This window comes from Macaca mulatta, chromosome 18 (genome assembly GCF_049350105.2).
Source record: "Macaca mulatta isolate MMU2019108-1 chromosome 18, T2T-MMU8v2.0, whole genome shotgun sequence".
Classification (NCBI taxonomy): Eukaryota; Metazoa; Chordata; class Mammalia; order Primates; family Cercopithecidae; genus Macaca; species Macaca mulatta.
Genome location: NC_133423.1, coordinates 24,334,528 through 24,352,396, shown reverse-complemented (window position 1 = coordinate 24,352,396; position 17,869 = coordinate 24,334,528). Strand labels below are relative to the sequence as shown.

At 38.0% G+C, this 17,869-nt stretch overlaps 1 protein-coding gene across 2 annotated transcripts in view; it reads left to right on the top strand.

Annotated features, from left to right (window-relative positions):
- Positions 1-17,869, top strand: part of WDR7 (WD repeat domain 7) — a 388,194-nt gene that overhangs the window by 977 nt on the left and 369,348 nt on the right. The gene's annotated exons all lie outside the window — the stretch shown is intronic.

The following is a 17,869-nucleotide window of genomic DNA, read 5'->3' as shown; positions in this document are numbered from 1 at the left end:
ATGAGACAAAAAAAGGCAGACTGACTCTTTCAGATGTTTACATCTTAGGATTTTATGGGCAAGGTTGCAGGAATTGCCTGTTGTGTGAAAGAAATTAACTGAGGTTTTGACATTTTGTTAAACAAAAATTTTAGTTTGACTCTGTTTCTTGCTTTATAAATAAACTTGTGGCTGTATGAAGGTCAGCTTAAAAGTGAATATAATGTGTTGAAATGCCCTTATTATTACAAGGAATAAAAAACTGTCTAGTTCCATCCAGAATAACGCATATTAGTTATTATAAATTGGGAAAACGAACCTGTATAAATATAATTAATGCTTTACTATTAATGTCAATTAGGGATTATGGTAGAGAAATTCATTTATTTTACTGCCAATCCTTGTTTTAAGAGTGTTTCAGAGAATCACTTTCAGAGAAAAATGAGAGTATGCCCTTTATGTTTTCTTATTGCCACCTGTAACTAAATTTTAAAAGATCTTGGTTACTGGGTGGATCAAAGGGACTGGGCTTGGCTTGGTTTGAATATCACTGTAAGAATTTAAATTAAATTTTAGGGGTGGTGACCCTTGTATCTTACAGTTTTCTTTTATCTTCGATATACTTTCTGTTTTGAAGTTAAAGGAAGTTGGGTGGTTTCTCCATGTAACACACTTAGCATCGAAAATCTTCGAAGTAGGTTGTTTTGTGCTTTCTTCATGAGAAAGGTAGGATGACATTTAGCTTTAGTGGTATGATGTTTGTTAGATGTATGAAAGTTCATTTTGGACCTCATGTGCAGAGGATTGAGTTAATCTTACTCAATTCAATGATCACCTTTGGACCATTCAAGGCATCTCCCCTGCCTGCAGTTTTCTTTCTTTTTTTTTTTTAGATGGAGTTTCGCTCTTGTTGCCCAGGCTGGAGTGCAATGGCATGGTCTCAGCTCACTGCAACCTCCCCGTCCCGGGCTCAAGCAATTCTCCTGCCTCAGCCTCCTGAGTAGCTTGGGATTACAGACATGTGCCACCAAGCCCGGCTAATTTTTGTATTTTTAGTACACATGGGGTTTCACCATGTTGGTCAGGCTGGTCTTGAACTCCTGACCTCAGGTGATCCAACAGCCTTGGCCTCCCAAAGTGCTGGGATTACAGGTGTGAGCTACCACGCCCAACCTCATTCGTTGTTTTTTATTTCTAATTCCCGCTCTTTTCTCTTGCTTATCAACCCATTTGCAACCATTCTGTATGATATGTATTATTCTGTTTGTATGTGTTATTAAATGTATATTGTTCTGGGTGCCCACATTTTTAATTTATAGAGATGATATCATGCAGGTTTTTTTGTCTCACTATTATGTTTTGAAGATCTATTGTGTTGCTGTTCTTTGCTTCCAAGTGCTACACATTATTTCAGAATGTACATCTACTACAGTTTATGTGTCTACTCTCCTATTTGTAGATACCCATGTTATTTTCATTTTCCTACCTCTATAGATAATACCACGATAAGCATACATGTTAGACCTCTGTGATACTTTTGTTGAGTTATAGATCCATATGTGATTTATGGATCATTTGGTTTTCATATATTTTATTGAAGCACCACCGGATGGTGTTTAGAACAAGCAGCAACGGCCTATACACCTGCAGGAAGCTTGTGAGGGTTCCTTTATCTTTGTTTCCCCACAAATGCTTGGTGTTATTCAGTGCTCCAATTTTTCCAGACTAATATATAGAAAACTAAATATCATTTTAAATTACATTTCACTGTTACTAATGAATCTGAGCATTTCTTCTTTTTTTTTTGACATGGAGTCTCACTCTTGCCAGGGTGGAGTGCAGTAGTGCGATCTCGGCTCACTGCTATCTCCACCTCCTGGGTTCCAACGATTCTCCTGCCTCAGCCTCCTGAGTAGCTGCGACTACAGGCATGTGCCACCACGCCCAGCTACTTTTTGTATTTTTAGTAGAGATGGAGTTTCACTGTATTGGCCAGGATGGTCTTGATCTCTTGACCTCGTGATCTGCCTGCCTCGGCCTCCCTAAGTACTGGGATTACAGGTGTGAGCCAGCATGCCCTGCCGAATCTGAGTATTTCTTCATGTGTGTTTTATCTTTTTGAATTTTTTCTTTGTGAAATTACCTGTTCATCCCTTCATCCATTTTTATTTTGGGGTTTCAGTTCTTTCTTTTTGATTTGCGGACATTTCTTGTATTTTATAGATACTAGTCATTTAAGTATTACAAGTATATCTGTTCCTAATCTGTCATTTGTCTGTAATCTTTTTCATGATGTTCTTCATTGAACAGAAATCTTATATTTTGATATAATCAAATTAAAAAATGTTTTGGCTGTATGGTTTGTATTTTGAAGGTTTTCTTTAAGATATCTTTCCCCAGTGCTATGCCACAGAGTTACTCTGCTATGTTATATACTGCTAAATACATAGTTTTCTTTTACACTTATTGGTCTTTAATACATGCAGAATTTAACGTTTTATGTGTCACAAGTTTGTGATCCAGTTTATTTTCCATGTACTGTGCCAGTTTTCCTGGTATCTTTCTTCCCTTTTCCCATAGATAATGGTGTGACACTTACTGTTTATTAGGTGCTCATATATACTCTGAATATTGAGTCCTTTCCTTTGGTTTGTCTGTTCTTGCTCTAACACCATATTGTTTTAACTCCATGGTTTTGTACTAGTATGTTTTTTTCCCCCTATATAAATAACTCTTCCCATTTATTTTGTTTTAGCTTTATTTTGATATATTATAGAGTCATAGGAAGTTGCACAAATAGTAAAGAGAGATCTGGTTTCCCCCAGTGGTTACATTTTATGCAGCTTCACCCAATTTCCTTTAATAGTTACATTTTATACTACTGTAGTACAATATCAAAACCAATAAATTGATTTTGTACAATGCCTGTATATAGTTCTGTGCCATTTTATCACCTGTGTGGATTCCTGCAACTACCTCTGCAATCAAGATACAGAGCTAGGCTGATGTAGTTGCCCACGCCTGTAGTCCCAGCATTTTGGGAGGCTGAGGTAGGCAGATTGCTTGAGCCTAGGAGTTGGAGACCAGCAACATGTCAAAATCCTGTCTCTACAAAAAAATACAAAAATTAGCCTGATGTGGTTGTGCATGCCTGTGGTCCCAGCTCCTGGGGGGGCTGAAGTGGGAAAATCACCTGAGCTTGGGAAGGTTGAAGCTGGAGTGAGCTGTGATTATGCCACTGCACTGTAGCCTGGGACAGAGTAAAACCCTGCGTCAAAAAAAAAAAAAAAAAGAAAGAAAAAGATACAGAACTATCCCATCACTACAAAGATTTTCTTCATGTTATCCTTTTCTAGTTCCATCCACGTCCCTTACACTCACCATCCCTTAATCAGTTTCTACCATCCCTTAATCAGTTTCTATCTCTATAATTTTGTCATTACCAGAATGCTATATAAATGGAATCCTATAGCATGTAATCTTTTGAAATTGAGATTCATCCAAATTGTTGAATGAGGCAGTTCTTGAGATTCATCAACATTGTTGAATGAGACAATTCTTGAGATGCATCCAAATTGTTGCATATATCAATAGTTTGTACTTCTTAATCGTTGAGTAGTATTCCATGTATGTATGTATCCAAGTTTAACCATTCACCTGCATATCTGGGCTGTTTTTAATTTTTGGCTGTTGCAGATAAAGCTGCTGTGCATTCTTGTACAGTGTGTGTGTGTGTGTGTGTGTGTGTGTGTATGTGTGTGTATGGATTTAAATTTTAATTTTTTCTGGGATAAATGCCCAGGGATGTGGTTACTGGATGGTATGGTAAGTGTATGTTTAGTTTTTGAAGTAATTCCCAAAGTGTTTTCTGGAGTGGTTATACCGTTTCACGTTTCTACCAGCAATGTATGAGAGATTGCATTTCTTTGCATCTTCACTAGCATTTGATATTGTCTTTTTTTTTTTTTTTTTTTGTGGAGATGGAGCGTCGCTCTGTCACCCAGGCTGGAGTGCAGTGGGACACTCTTGGCTCACTGCAACCTCCACCTCCCAGATTCAAGCAATTCTCCTGCCTCAGCCACCCGAGTGGCTGGGACTACAAGCTCATGCCACCACGCCCGGCTAATTTTTTGCATTTTAGTAGAGATGGGGTTTCACCGTGTTGCCCAGGCTGGTCTTGAACTCTTGAGCTCAGGCAATCCGCCTGCCTCAGCCTCCCAAAGTGCTAGGATTACAGGCTTGAGCCACTGCGCCCGGCCACTATTTTTTTTTTTTTTTTGAGACGGAGTCTTGCTCTGTCACCCAGGCTGGAGTGCAGTGGCGCGATATCGGCTCACTGCAAACTCGCCTCCCGAGTTCATGCCATTCTCCTGCCTCAGCCTCCTGAGCAGCTGGGACTACAGGTGCCGCCACCACGCCCAGCTAATGTTTTTATATTTTTAGTAGAGATGGGGTTTTGCCTTGTTAGCCAGGATGGTCTCGATCTCCTGACCTTGTGATCCGCCCACCTCGGCCTCCCAAAGTGCTGGGATTACAGGCGTTAGCCACCGCGCCTAGCCTTTTTTTTTTTTTTTTTTTTTTTTTAACTGTTCTTATGTGTAATGATATCTCAGGGTGGTCTTAATTTGCATTTCCCAAATAGCTAGTGATGTTAAATGTCTGCTAGAGGACTTTCTCTTATCTTTGCCCATTTTCAAAGTTGGCTCAGCTATTTGTGGATTTTTATTTGTTCCTATGTATTTTAGAGTTAGTTTGAGTTTCTAAAAACAATACCAGTAGAACTTTGACTTATAGATTTATTTTGAGGAAAAGTGATATCTTTATAATATTAGGACATTTTATCTGAGAACGTGGAATGGTCTTTCACTTATGACTTTGAGTAAAATATTTGTAGTTTATAAAAATACTGTGAATGGTATACTATTTTTAAAGTAGATTAGTGCTGATACAAGAAAATGCTGTTGATTTTCATATATTGATAATCTACTTTTGTCTTTTTGTGTTCTACTAGACAGAAATCAAAATTCATAGTGTACATCTTGAAGTAATTTTAGTGCGTGTAGAGTGAGGCCTGGAACTATGTAGTGCCTTTATTCCTGGGTTTATCTGTTACATCTCCCTGTGACCGTTTTTTAATTTGTTGGGACTTTTTTTTGAGATGGAGTCTCACTCTGTTGCCCAGGCTGGAGTGCAGTGGTGTGATCTCAGCTCACTGCAACCTCCAACTCCCAAGTTCAAGCGTTTCTCCTGCCTCAGCCTCCCTAGTAGCTGGGATTACAGGTGCCCGCCAGGACACCTGTAATTTTTGTATTTTTAGTAGAGATGGGGTTTCACCATGTTGGCCAGGTTGGTCTCAAACTCCTGACCTCAGGTTATCCTCCCGCCTAGACCTCCCAAAGTGCTGGGATTACAGGCATGAGCCACCATGCCTGGCAATTAAATTATGGAGTTAGTGAGGTTTGCAGGTTCTATTTTCATTTTTTCCATTTAATTGATGCACCTTTTAAAGAATTAATAGTCTTACATATGTGCATGCCATTGATCATAGGCAAAATCAACTGAGAGCTATGGATAGCTCAGTGAAATCCTGTCATCAATAAGAGGACACCTTATGTTCTCTCTGACAGATATTATGATAGTAATGTAAACTTACATTTTGAGCTCCATCCATATGGTTCATTTGTCTTGGTCTGTATCTGATACTTAAAGCTACTCTGCTGGATACAAAAGAACATAAACAATTATGTTGGAAGAAGAAATCCTATATCATGACTGCATTCAGAAAGTCCTTATGGGTCTAACAAAATTTTTACTTCCTTTCTATTAAAGAACATATGTATTATATTCATTAAGTATTTACTATTTTAAATAAAATTATTATTTTTCTTTTTTCAAAATATGTTGGTGACGTTTCATGAAATTACAGGGGTTTTTTTTGGCTGATGATTACTTGAGTTAGTGGGAGCCATAAAATGTTGGAACAACAAATGTTAGGGCACTGGTCAGTTTAGGGGAGGGAAGATTTCTGAACTGCTAAGCGTTATTCTGTAGGCTTTTAAAAATAGAACATTTCTGGAAATACGTGACTTTGTTTTTTTTTGGTTTTGTTTTGTTTTGTTTTTGGGACAGAGTCTCACTCTGTCGCCCAGGCTAGTGTGCAGTGGTGTGATCTTGGCTCACTGTGACCTCTACCTCCCCAGTTCAAGCAATTTTTCTGCCTCAGTCTCCCAAGTAGCTGGTATTACAGGTGTGTACCATCACACCCAGCTGATTTTTGTATTTTTTAATAGAGACAGGGTTTCACCATGTTGGCCTGGCTGGTCTCGAACTACTGACCTCAAGTGACCTGCTGCCTCGGCCTCCCAAAGTACTGGAATTAGTCATGAGCCACTGTGCCCAGCCTGGAAATACATAACTTTGAAAATGCAGTCTCCCATTCAGCTTAGCAGTTGTAATTTATGACCCTTCAAGCTCACTGAAGATACTCTTCTAGTTTTTTTGCACATCATGTTTCCCTCTGAATGTTGATAGTTGGTATATGTGAGTGATAACAGACTGATAGAGTGAGCCAGTTACCTTCTGTTTTCACATTCAAGTTTATTTCACATTCAAGCTATCGTCCTTAAAGGCTCTTCTTTTTTTCTAAACTTTTCAAATGCAAATAAACAGTATAAGCTTCCATTAGTTGGAACAAAAAATTCACAGGAATGAAATATCATTTCTTTTATTCAGAAAGTCCTTATGGGTCCACGGAAATCTTTTCTTCCTTTCTATTAAAGAACATATATATTATATTCATGAAGTATTTACTATTTTAAATAAAATTAGATTTTTTTTCAAAATATGTTGGTAATGTTTAATGAAATTACAGGGGTTTTTTTTGGCTGATGATTACTTGAGTTAGTGGGAGCCATAAAATGTTGGAACAACGAATGTTAGGGCATAGGTGAGTTTAGGGGAGGGAAGATTTCTGAAGTGCTAAGGGTTATTCTGTAGGCTCTTACTTTTTTATGTACTTCCTTTTTTTTTTTTTGAGACAGAATCTCTCTCTGTTGCGCAGACTGGAATGCAGGGGCACGATCTTGGCTCACTGCAACCTCCGCTTCCCGGGTTCAAGCAATTCCCCTGCCTCAGTCTCTCGAGTAGCTGAGACTGCAGGTGTTCCCCACTGTGCCCAGCTAATTTTTGTATTTTTTTCTTTATTTTAGTAGATGGGGTTTCACCATGTTGGCCAGGCTGGTCTTGAACTCCTGACCTTGTGATCTACCTGCCTCGGCCTCCCAAAGTGCTGGGATTACAGGCCCACTGTACTTACTTTTAATCCCACCATGCCCGGCCCACTGTACTTACTTTTAAGAAGCTGTGTTGTGATTAATTACTAGGCCTTAGTGACTGTAGTGGTGATTATGTCAGCTAATTTGTTTCATAGTTCCTAAGATATATTTTGCTGTGTATATGTCACGATAAACTAAAAGAGGCAGGAGTGTAGGTAAAACCGGTAGCTGGGGAAGAAACAATAATATGTTAATGGCATTTTGATTAAGGAGACTTGTATTAATTGTTGACATTATTATAGAAGAACTAATTGACAGGAAATTCTCCTTTGAAATCCAAAACATATAAAATCGAGATATACTTTAATTTGTTGATGGGTACAATTTTACTTAAGCCAACGCAAACATATTTCATTCCCTAGTTTGTTTATTTATTCAAGTATTTGGATTCCTTCTACGTGGCAGGAATTTTAGGCACTGGGAATACAATAGAGAATAAACCAAACACAAATCTTTACCATCATAGAACATATAGCAGGAGAGGCAGATGATAAATAAATAAACATATGGTATGTTAAATGATTGTAAGTGTTTTGTTTGAGTGGCAATTTATGATGGTCAGGAAACCCTTCACTAAAAAGGTAATATTTTATAGAGATTTGAAGAGGGCGAGGGAGTGTGGGGTGGGGGACACTGTTCTGAGGTAAGATTCTGCTTGGTATCTTTGAGCAACACCAATGAATCAGGGCAGATGGAAAAGAGTAAGCAAGGGAGAGAGCAACCACCTCACTCATATAGGAAAGGCAGTTGTATGTAGAGTTGGTTTTTGCTCTGTGTGAGACAGGAAGCCATTGGAAGATTTTGAGATGTGATCACAGCATGATTTTTTTTTTTTTAAACAGTATTACTCTATATGCTGTGTTGAGATTGCAGGGGACCAAAGATGGAAACAGTGAGACCAGATAGAGGGCTGTTGTGTTATCCCTGCTGGAAGATGCTGATTTGAGAACAGGGCGGTTGTAGTGAAAATGTTAAGATGTTGCAGGATTCTGGATACGATTTGAAGGTATAGCCAGTGGAGTTTACTGATGGATTGGGATATGGAATGTGTATGTGTGAGAGAGTAATAGAGTAACTAAAGATGATTCTAGGATTTTGGTCTGTGTAGCTATGAAACTGGAGTTGCCAATAACTGAGATGGGTAGACTGGGAGGGGCACGATTGAGGAATGATCAGGGACTCACTTTTGGACATGCCAAGTTTGAGAAACTTACTAGCTATCCAAAAGGTGATGTTGAGTAGGCAGCTGGACATACGGATTTGAATTTCAGAAAAGCGTCTCACACAATAAATTGGGGAACTGTCAGTGTGTACAGGTTGAGTATCTCTAATCTGCAGTCCCAAATGCTCCAAAATCTAAAACTCTTGAGCATAAACATGACACTCCAAAGAAATGCTCATTGGAGCATTTTGGATTTTGGATTTTTCAGATTAGAGATGCTTAGCCTGTAAGTATAATACAAATATCCCCAAATCTGAAAAAGTTCCAAACTCTAAAATACTTCTGATTCCAAGCATTTCAGATAAGGGATACTTGACCTGTAGATGGTATTTAAAGCAATAAGGCTTGATGAGATCATTGAGAGAGTGAGTGTTGCCAGAGAAGAGAAGTCTAAGGACTAAGTTCTGGGAATGCCAACATTTAAAGGTAAAAAGAAAAAAAAAAAAAGAAAGAAAAGAGACTGAAGCGAGAGAAGAAGAAGGAAAGTCAGGAAAAGATGAAGGCTTTGAGGCCAGGTAAAGAAGTATTTATTTCAAGGACGGAATATGAACTATGTCAAATATTGTTATTAGGTCAAGTAAGATAAGGATTAGAACTTGGTAATGGATTTAACAGTGGGGAGGTCATTGGTGACTGTGTCAAGGGCAGTTTTTTTTTTTTGTGACAGGCAGAGCAGGAGGAGGGTAATGTTACAAATGAGAAGTTTAACTTGAGACATCACATATTTCCTCAGAGTTTGAAATGGAAATGGAGAGCTGGGCTCCGCTCTAGTCAGTGTGACTTTCATACCTTCACAGTTGCCCATCTTATTTTAGTGATTCCAAGACTAATGTGATAATTCAGCTTCCAGTTTGGGGAAGCATGTTTGTTTCTTCTTTTTCTGTTTAATTCAATTTATATACAATGAGAAAGTTCAGTGCTCAGTTTAGACTTTTGATGGCAACGTAAGGGAAGAAATTGAAATGACTGGAGATGCAAATGCGATTAGAGGTGGGTGGCAGGAGAAAGTTGAAGTTGATTCAACCAAATGGAATTTCCTTTAAAAAGTAAGGTCTTGGTGGGCATAATGGGCTTTTAGCTTAATCGGTAACTCTTGAAATTGATGTAGGTTGGTGATGGATAGAGCATAACAGAAGAGTTCAGTCATTGTAATAGCACCTGCAGAAATTTAAAACATGACTTACAGGACTCAAAATCTATGAATCACATTTAAAATGTGATTTATTTTTGACCAGATAGCTCTGCAGTTCTTCAAAATCTGTCTCTCATGCACTCAGGGCTGTTTAGCAATAAGAAATAAGTGTAGTCTCCTGTTGCCATCTGCTCATTCCACATGTTCCTTTGAAACTGAACACTGGAACTTCCTTTAACCAAGTAGTCCTAAAGTGTCAGGCTCATTGAGAGTAGTACAGTATATTTCTTAACCACCCAAATAAGAAAGTATAATCTTGTCAACTGCTTAAGTGTTCAGAAGGTTGTGTCCCTTACAGCTCTTAAATTCTGGAAACACTTTGTTATAAGGAAGCAGCTGAGTAGTTTCTTTAGTGTGTTTTTATGACCTAGCTGCTTCATTGTAGTATAATAAACAGAGTCTTCATTATCTGCTTCAGGTTTGTTTTCCAAGTCTTCAATCGATTGGTGGTAAATCCACAAGCACACGAAAAAAAAAACCAAAAAACAAAAAACAACAGCAACAACAAAAAAAACCATCATCTTAATGATCACATCCTCATCACATCATACTGTGATCTTGACTTGGGTACACTCTTTTGGCAAATGACATAGGAATGTTCTCTGAGAATTTGAATAAACCTTTATAAACTTCTTCTTTCACTGCAGCTGTGGCAAATACATTTAGCTGTTTAGGGTTTAGTACTTGCTTCTCATATTCCCCATTGGTAGGTGGGTAGCTAAGGCCTATGCCAGTTCATGTGTGCCCATTCTCATGAGAGAAAATTTGAGTTTGTTTTTGTCTGCAAGTCACAGGGGGCCTGCCTGGGACACAAGAAGTACACAGACTGAGAACATATTGACTATCCTGTGAAAACACCCTGTTGCTAGGACAGAAATACGTCTTGCTTTTGCATTTGAGAGCTAGACAAACAGTGTGGAGGAATTAACATTGATCTGATACTAGTTTGTATATAATCTTAACTGTTTTATAGCTTTTAGAAATCATGTGTGCTACCAGTATTACATGGGATAGTGTGGAACAGGATGATCTTATCAGAATATTGCCCCATAGGTCATTGATAGTTCAAAAGGAAAAACAAAAACAGTAGCAGTGAAAGTAATCTGGTAGTCACCACCTGAATCAAATGGTCAAAGGTAACATTGTTGCTCATAGGACAATGTGATGTTATATGCTTCTTGAGGTGATGCAGTGTGAAGTGTACATCACCAGCTATCGAGTATTCTTGCCAACAATGTTCACTTGAGGCAAACGTTGTTAGATCCAATTTTGTTTGTAGTAAAAACAGGTGATGGAGGCACAGATTAAATGATATCATTAAAAAAATCAGAAAAATCTTCAGATGTGGAACATTCTACAAACAACTGTTTTTTTTTTTTTTTTAATTAGTATTAAAAAAAATAAGGTGGGATTATTCTAGAACTAAAGAGACCTGACAGCTTTTTTAGCCTGTTCAGGCTGCCATACAAAATACCACAAACTGAGTGGCTTAAACAACAGCATTTTATTTTCCCACAGTTCTGGAGGCTAGAAGTGCCCCAGATCAAGGTCAGAAGGTTTATTTTCTGTGAGGGCTCTCTTCCTGGCTTGCAGATGGCTGCCCTCTCACCATGTCCTCACAGTGGTGGAGAGGGAGAGAGCTTTTGTATCTCTTCTCCTTCTTACAAGGACACCAGCCCTATCACAGTAGAGTCCTGCTCTTATGACTACATTAAACCTTTATCACTTGTTCTCACAGGCCTTACCTCCAAATACACAAATGCAGTGGGGGTTAGGGCTTCAACATATGCATTTTGGGAGGACGTATCATTCAGTCATAACAGCAACCAAATGCAGTGTGTAAAACTTTATTTTGTTTATAGATTTGCGGGGAAAACATTATAAAAAGCATTTTGTAGATGATTGAAGTAATTTGAATGTGGACTAGTTTGTAGATGCTATTAGAGAATGATTATGGTGTTGATAATAGTGAGTGTGATAATGGTATTGTGTTTATGAGGGAGAATGCCCTTATTTTTAAGTTCTGTCTTTAAAAGCATTTAGGGGTGAGTCATCATATGTATATGTTACTTTCGAATGGTTCTACACACACAAAATACATACACATATAGATGCACAGCACAGACTTTTTAAAAGCACACACATATATGCACAGCATATATACAACACATATATATACAGCACATATACATGCATATATATGCACAGCACATATGTAGATATACCACATTGCCAAAGGAAATGTGACAGGATATTATTTTTTGAGTGATTGTTATATTCTTCTTTGAACTTTTGTATATTTGAAATTTTTCATAATAAAAATTTGGGAGGAATCACAAAGAGAAAGGTAATTTCATTTAGTAATTTTTAAAGGCACATCAAATTAAAAAAAACAAACCAACATGAGGTAACAAGGTTAAGTCTTTGGAATTTTTCTTAGGGCTTTCTAGGCCTTCATGTGTCTGGGTAGAAGAAAGCTGAGAAAACTGGAAGAAGATAATGGGGACAGTCTGCTGTACCAGAAAAAAAGAGAGTGTATTGCAAAAAATCAGCAACGTCACACTAGCAGTTATAGAATACATATAAGATAACTGGACTTAGGAAGAATAGATATCAACAATCGATTAATGTCAAAGCATCCTCTTTCCTCACTTCTCTTGTAAGGCATTGCTTGTCTCTGCAATATGGGAGAGCTCTGCCCTGGAGTGTCATTTTAGAAGGATTGTTGACCCCTTCATGTAGTGGGAGATCTTGAGTGTCCTTAAATTACGTCTTTTTGAGGGCCCAGACTAGAGTACATGAGAAAATGGAAGCACCAAGTTAAAGACCACAGATTTCAAAATGCTAATTTTAATGAGAGGGAGAGAGATTGTTAGGGTTTCAAGTAGAGGCCAGTGAAAGTATTTGGATAAAAATAAAAAAATGTAGACATGTTTGAAGGGCAAAGGTTAACTTATAAAATAGATTGAAATGGTAGACGGTGAGAACATAATTAAAGGAGGAAGATTTTCGCAGAGTTCAGGAGGATTTTTTTTTTTTTTAAAGAGACATTTTTCCTCAAAAGAGTTAAATTTAGGTTGTGTGTGAAACCCTTAATACAGCCCTTGGCACATAGTGAGGGCTTAATAAATGCTAGTTATTGTTATTCTCTGTTTATTCATTCCATAAATACATATTGACCAGTAGTAAAAGCCAGTGTTTTAGGTGCAGATATGCAGTTTACTTGATAATGCTTAGATAACAAGGGTGCTAGATTTACAGATTTTATCCTTGAGAAACATAGGCTGTACAAATGAATGAGTGTTATGCATCAAGCATTTGTAAGGTGTAGTGAAAATAGGAGTAGCAGGAGTAGTAAATCATGTGGCTTAGGACAGGGCACTCACAGTGGAAGGGAGCTAGCATTTGAAAAGGTTATAGGCTAAAGATAAATACTTGTTAAAGTTAAATGTATTTTCAAAATCCCATGTTGTGTGCATATGTACAACTTTAAAACAAAAGAACTTGGTGTGACTGAGCACGGTGGCTCATGGCTGTAATCCCTGCACTTCGGGAGGCTGAGGCAGGTGGATTACCTAAGGTCAGGAGTTTGAGATCAGCCTGGCCAACATGGCAAAACCCCGTCTCTGCTAAAAATACAAAAATTAGTTGCGACTAGTAGCGGGTGCCTGTAATCCCAGCTACCCAGGAGGCTGAGGCAGGAGAATCCCTTGAATCTGGGAGGCAGAGGTTGCAGTGAGCCGAGATCGCACCACTGCACTCCAGCCTTTTTTTTGACAAGAGTGAAACTCCATCTCAAAAAAAAAAAAAAAAAAAAAAAAAGAAGAAGAAGAAAAACTTGGTGTAGGTGTATCTAGGCCACTTTAATTTAACTATATTGTAATGAAAAACACAATGGTGGGGCAAAAAAAAAAGACCCAGGAATTTGTCTTGAGAATTAGGAATTCCACTCAGCCCAGTCTCCTCTTCCTATTCTTCCTCTTGAAAGGCAGTCATTATTACTGATTTTTTTTTGTTCAATATCATTCCAGAATTATTCAAAGTGTGTGTGTACCTACTGTATATTTTGGTGTTTGTTTTATTTCTCATACTGCAGTGTTCCATTGTAAAGCTTTATCATAATTTATTTAACTAATCCCTTATTTGTGGACACTGAAGTTCTTTCCAGGTACCCTTTAAAAAATTATAGACATTTTCAAACATATAAAAGTAGAAAGAACAGTATAATGCACATTCTTGCACTAAAAAGACCTTCAATACTTACTTTCACAGTTTGAGTTCCCTGGCGAGCAGACTCTGAGATGGAGACTCAGGCTTATTAGGGAGTACTCTTGGGATCAACACCCAGGGAAAGGAAATAGCTTTGGCCCCAGGTTAAAGTTTGGTTGTGATGAGTCTCAGAGGAGTCTCAGTTGACCCTGGGGGAAGTTCTGAAGATGGGATGACCCTTCAGAGATATCCTGAATTGTGAGGGGGTCTGGCCTTTATATTTCCATATTGATCCATCACTGGATGTGAGCTGTCCCATGGGAAGGGTACATGAGCTTGGATAAGCCATCTCTCTTGGGCTGAGACAATCCTTAGTGGTGCTAATAACCTGAGCCTGTCTGCGGGGAACTCTCTCAGCAGTTAAGTCCTTCTTTCCCGAAGGAAGATTTGGGCACATAGCATCCATCATACTTATGATACTATTTCATCTTCATTCCTTCTTTTTTCTTTTTGAGGCGCAGTTTCACTCTTATTGCCCAGGCTGGAGTGCAATGGCACGATCTCGGCTCACTGCAACCTCCACCTCCCAGGTTCAAGCGATTCTCCTGCCTCAGCCTCCCTAGTAGCTGGGATTACAGGCATGCCCCACCATGCCCGGCTAATTTTTTATTTTTGATAGAAATGAGGTTTCTCCATGTTGGTCAGGCTGATCTCAAACTCCCAACCTCAGGTGATCCGCCCACCTCAGCCTCCCAAAGTGCAGGAATTACGGGCGTCAGCCACCGTGCCCGGCCTCACCTTCATTCCTTCTAATGCTTCTGATGCCCATATTCTCTTCCCTCTCCCAGAGCCACTAATGGCAGACATCACATGATTTTATCTGTAAACACTGCAGTACTATTTATCTTCTAATGAGTACTATGTTTTGGCAAAATCTTGATTAACCAGAATGCCTGGATAATGAAGCTTTCTGATAAATGGAATTTTGTGGTAAATGAAGACAATATAGGATAGTGAAAAGTGTTTCATTAGGACCCAGGAGATCTGTGTTTGCCTTTGAGCTCTGAGATCAATTTGCTGTGTGATCTGGAGAGAGTTGCTAACAGACCTAAATATCCACCCAAACATAAAATCCCCAGGATGGTAAGCAGCTATACTCTCTCCATTCTAGATTGGGAAACCAGGCTATTTTTTTTTTTTTGTCAATTCTAAAAGCCTTTCTTTTTTAAATGCTTAAATATAAAAAATAAAAGCAGAACAGCAGGAGACAGAGTACTATTTCATAAACTTTTAAAGTGGCTTGGTTTGGCAAAAGCTCATTGCCTTTTTACCATTCACATAGAACAGTTTTTGTTGAGGTCTCTGGTATCATTTTATGAAAATACTTTCTGAGTTACCGTTTTTTAGAGACCAGATTCCTCTTTAGCATCATTGCTCTCACTTTCCTTCCTCCGCCTCACTATTCTTCCCTCCTACCTCTTTCCTTACCACCCAGTTTGGAAAGCAATAGTCTTCTTGCCTGTGACCTTACGTGTTTCACCAACCCCCATGACTTATTGTTCTTCCTCTGTAATATCTGCTATTTTTCTTTTAGTACTCTAATTTTAGCTAAGCTTCTTAGCACCCAGACTTATTGCAGTATCATCATTATCTGTTTTCCCCCTCTTTAGTTGTTTCTCTGTGTTAATCCAACCTTCATACTATCTCAAAAAGTTTGAGCATGTTGCTTCTCTGTGTAGATATCTGCTTTTGGACCATTAAGTCTCTTTACAATGTGGCCCAACTGAAGATCAGTGTGGAACCTTGTATTTTCTCTCATCCCCAAACCTAGGGTTAATAAATTACAGTTAAGCATACAATAATGTATCTTCCATGTTGGAATCTAAATTATCGATACTTCCCTAGGCATCAGTATTGTAATATTAATGCCCATCCTTTACTTAGAAAGCTTTCAGTATTTAAAACTGCTTTTTCTTTTCTTTTATCCTCAAAGTACCTTTGTGCAAAACTTGTATCAGAATCCATGTTGCATCCTGATCACCTTGGTGTGTTGAATATCAAGTCTTATCTATTACATCTTTAAAGTAGCTCTCATGTTAGTATTATTAGTACTATTTTCACCACACATACCCTTCACCATTTGTTTATTAAAGATGTCCTATGTGGTAGATGCTGTGCTAAGCATCATTTGGTAGTGAGTACACAGAGTGTGCATCTTGTAACCAGGGAGCTTGAAAGAGTAGTGGTGGAGAGTGCTGTTAACAGAGACGCCCCAGAAATAAGTAATGAGAGATTGTGATAAATTTAGGCACCACCATTTCTCTCCTACAGAACTTCAGTAGCCTCATTGGTCTTCAGGTCCTCAGTTTTATCCCTCTCTATTATATCACAGCTAGAGTATCTTTCTGAAAAGCAATGTCAGATTTAAAACACTTTACCTGCTTCCTTTTGCTGTCAAATTAAAGTCCAAACTCTTGAAAATGTCTTACCAAGAAGCCCCTTGTGATCTGATGCATGTTGGCAGTTGGTTGTTTTTTCACCATTCTGCCTTTTTACTCTAAATGTCAGCCCTACTATTTACTGTTCAGAAAGAACTGAGATTATAATTATACCTCTGGCCCTTTGAACATGTGATTACCTGAGCCTATTCCGGTTAATTCCTACTCATTCTAGTCATCATTTCTTCTAGGAATCCTTGGACACATTGAAGTCTAGGTTAGGAAATCTGTCTTTTGTGTTTCCGTATGACTTGAGACTTCTCTCATGCTCTGTGGTAATTGTTTACATGTATGTAAGCCCCACTGGATAGTTGAATTGTCTATTTTATTAATTGTTGTAATACCTATACCTACCATGGTATTGACATGAACTGGAAACCTGAGAAATGCTGCTCTAAAATGTTTACTAATTATTAGGAGATTGAAATTTTATTTGAAAGCCATTTTAGTTTTGGGATGGAAGTTGGTAGTATTATTTCTAATAAAGTAATACAGAACTAAATTGTCATATTTGCATTGCACAGTTGCACAATTTGAATTGTGTTTGGCAAGCATACACAGTAATACTTTTATACTTTGGCAGAAAGTCAATGAAAGGTATTAACCCGTTGGAAAGTACAACCTTATTGAATATTAAGCCCTGAAAGAAACCTGTAGATGTGTAAGCAGAATGTGAAGAAGTAGCAAAATCTGTGTGTGTATTTTTTAAAAAATAATCTTTACTGAGCATCTGCCATGTGCTAGGTATGGTACTAGTTGCATTACATATATGGCCTCTTGATCTTTATGACATCTTTCTGAGAGGAGGAGAATATTGTTATCTGTCTTTTACAGATGGGGAAACTGAGACCTCTAGATAACTTTGTCAAGATCACATAGAAGGGCCAGGATTTGAATATAGGTCTTCTGATTGTAGGCCTACTGTTCTTTCAGTTATTATTTTTGTTGCTCTTGTTGACTGGAGTACAGCATTTTAAATTATTTCTATACAGAGTGGAGAAATAGGTGAAATTAGGGGAAATAAAGCAATACCTGAAATTAATCAAAAGAGATGACTGAAATTTTATCTCTAAGATGCCTGTTTCCTTATGATTTGATTTGTTGACTTAGAAATGATTCAGTATTAATTTTAATAACTTGGTGAGAAAAGTAAGCCTCAGAAATGAGTATCATCAAAGACTGCATAGTGACAAAGTGAGAAGTAGAATCTAGAACTACTGATATTTGTTGACTCCAGAGCTTTATCTTTTAAACATTTCAATTGAATGAACAGTCTCTAAATGTAACTTAAGCCAGATTTTGATACAAACATAAATGAAAACTCAATGTTCCTAATATTATTTTGTTTTTAGAAGCATCTAGTCTAAGAACATATCAATTTGTAAGATCATGTTGAAATTTGAAAGCATATGCCCTCAATGTATTAGTTGCAAAA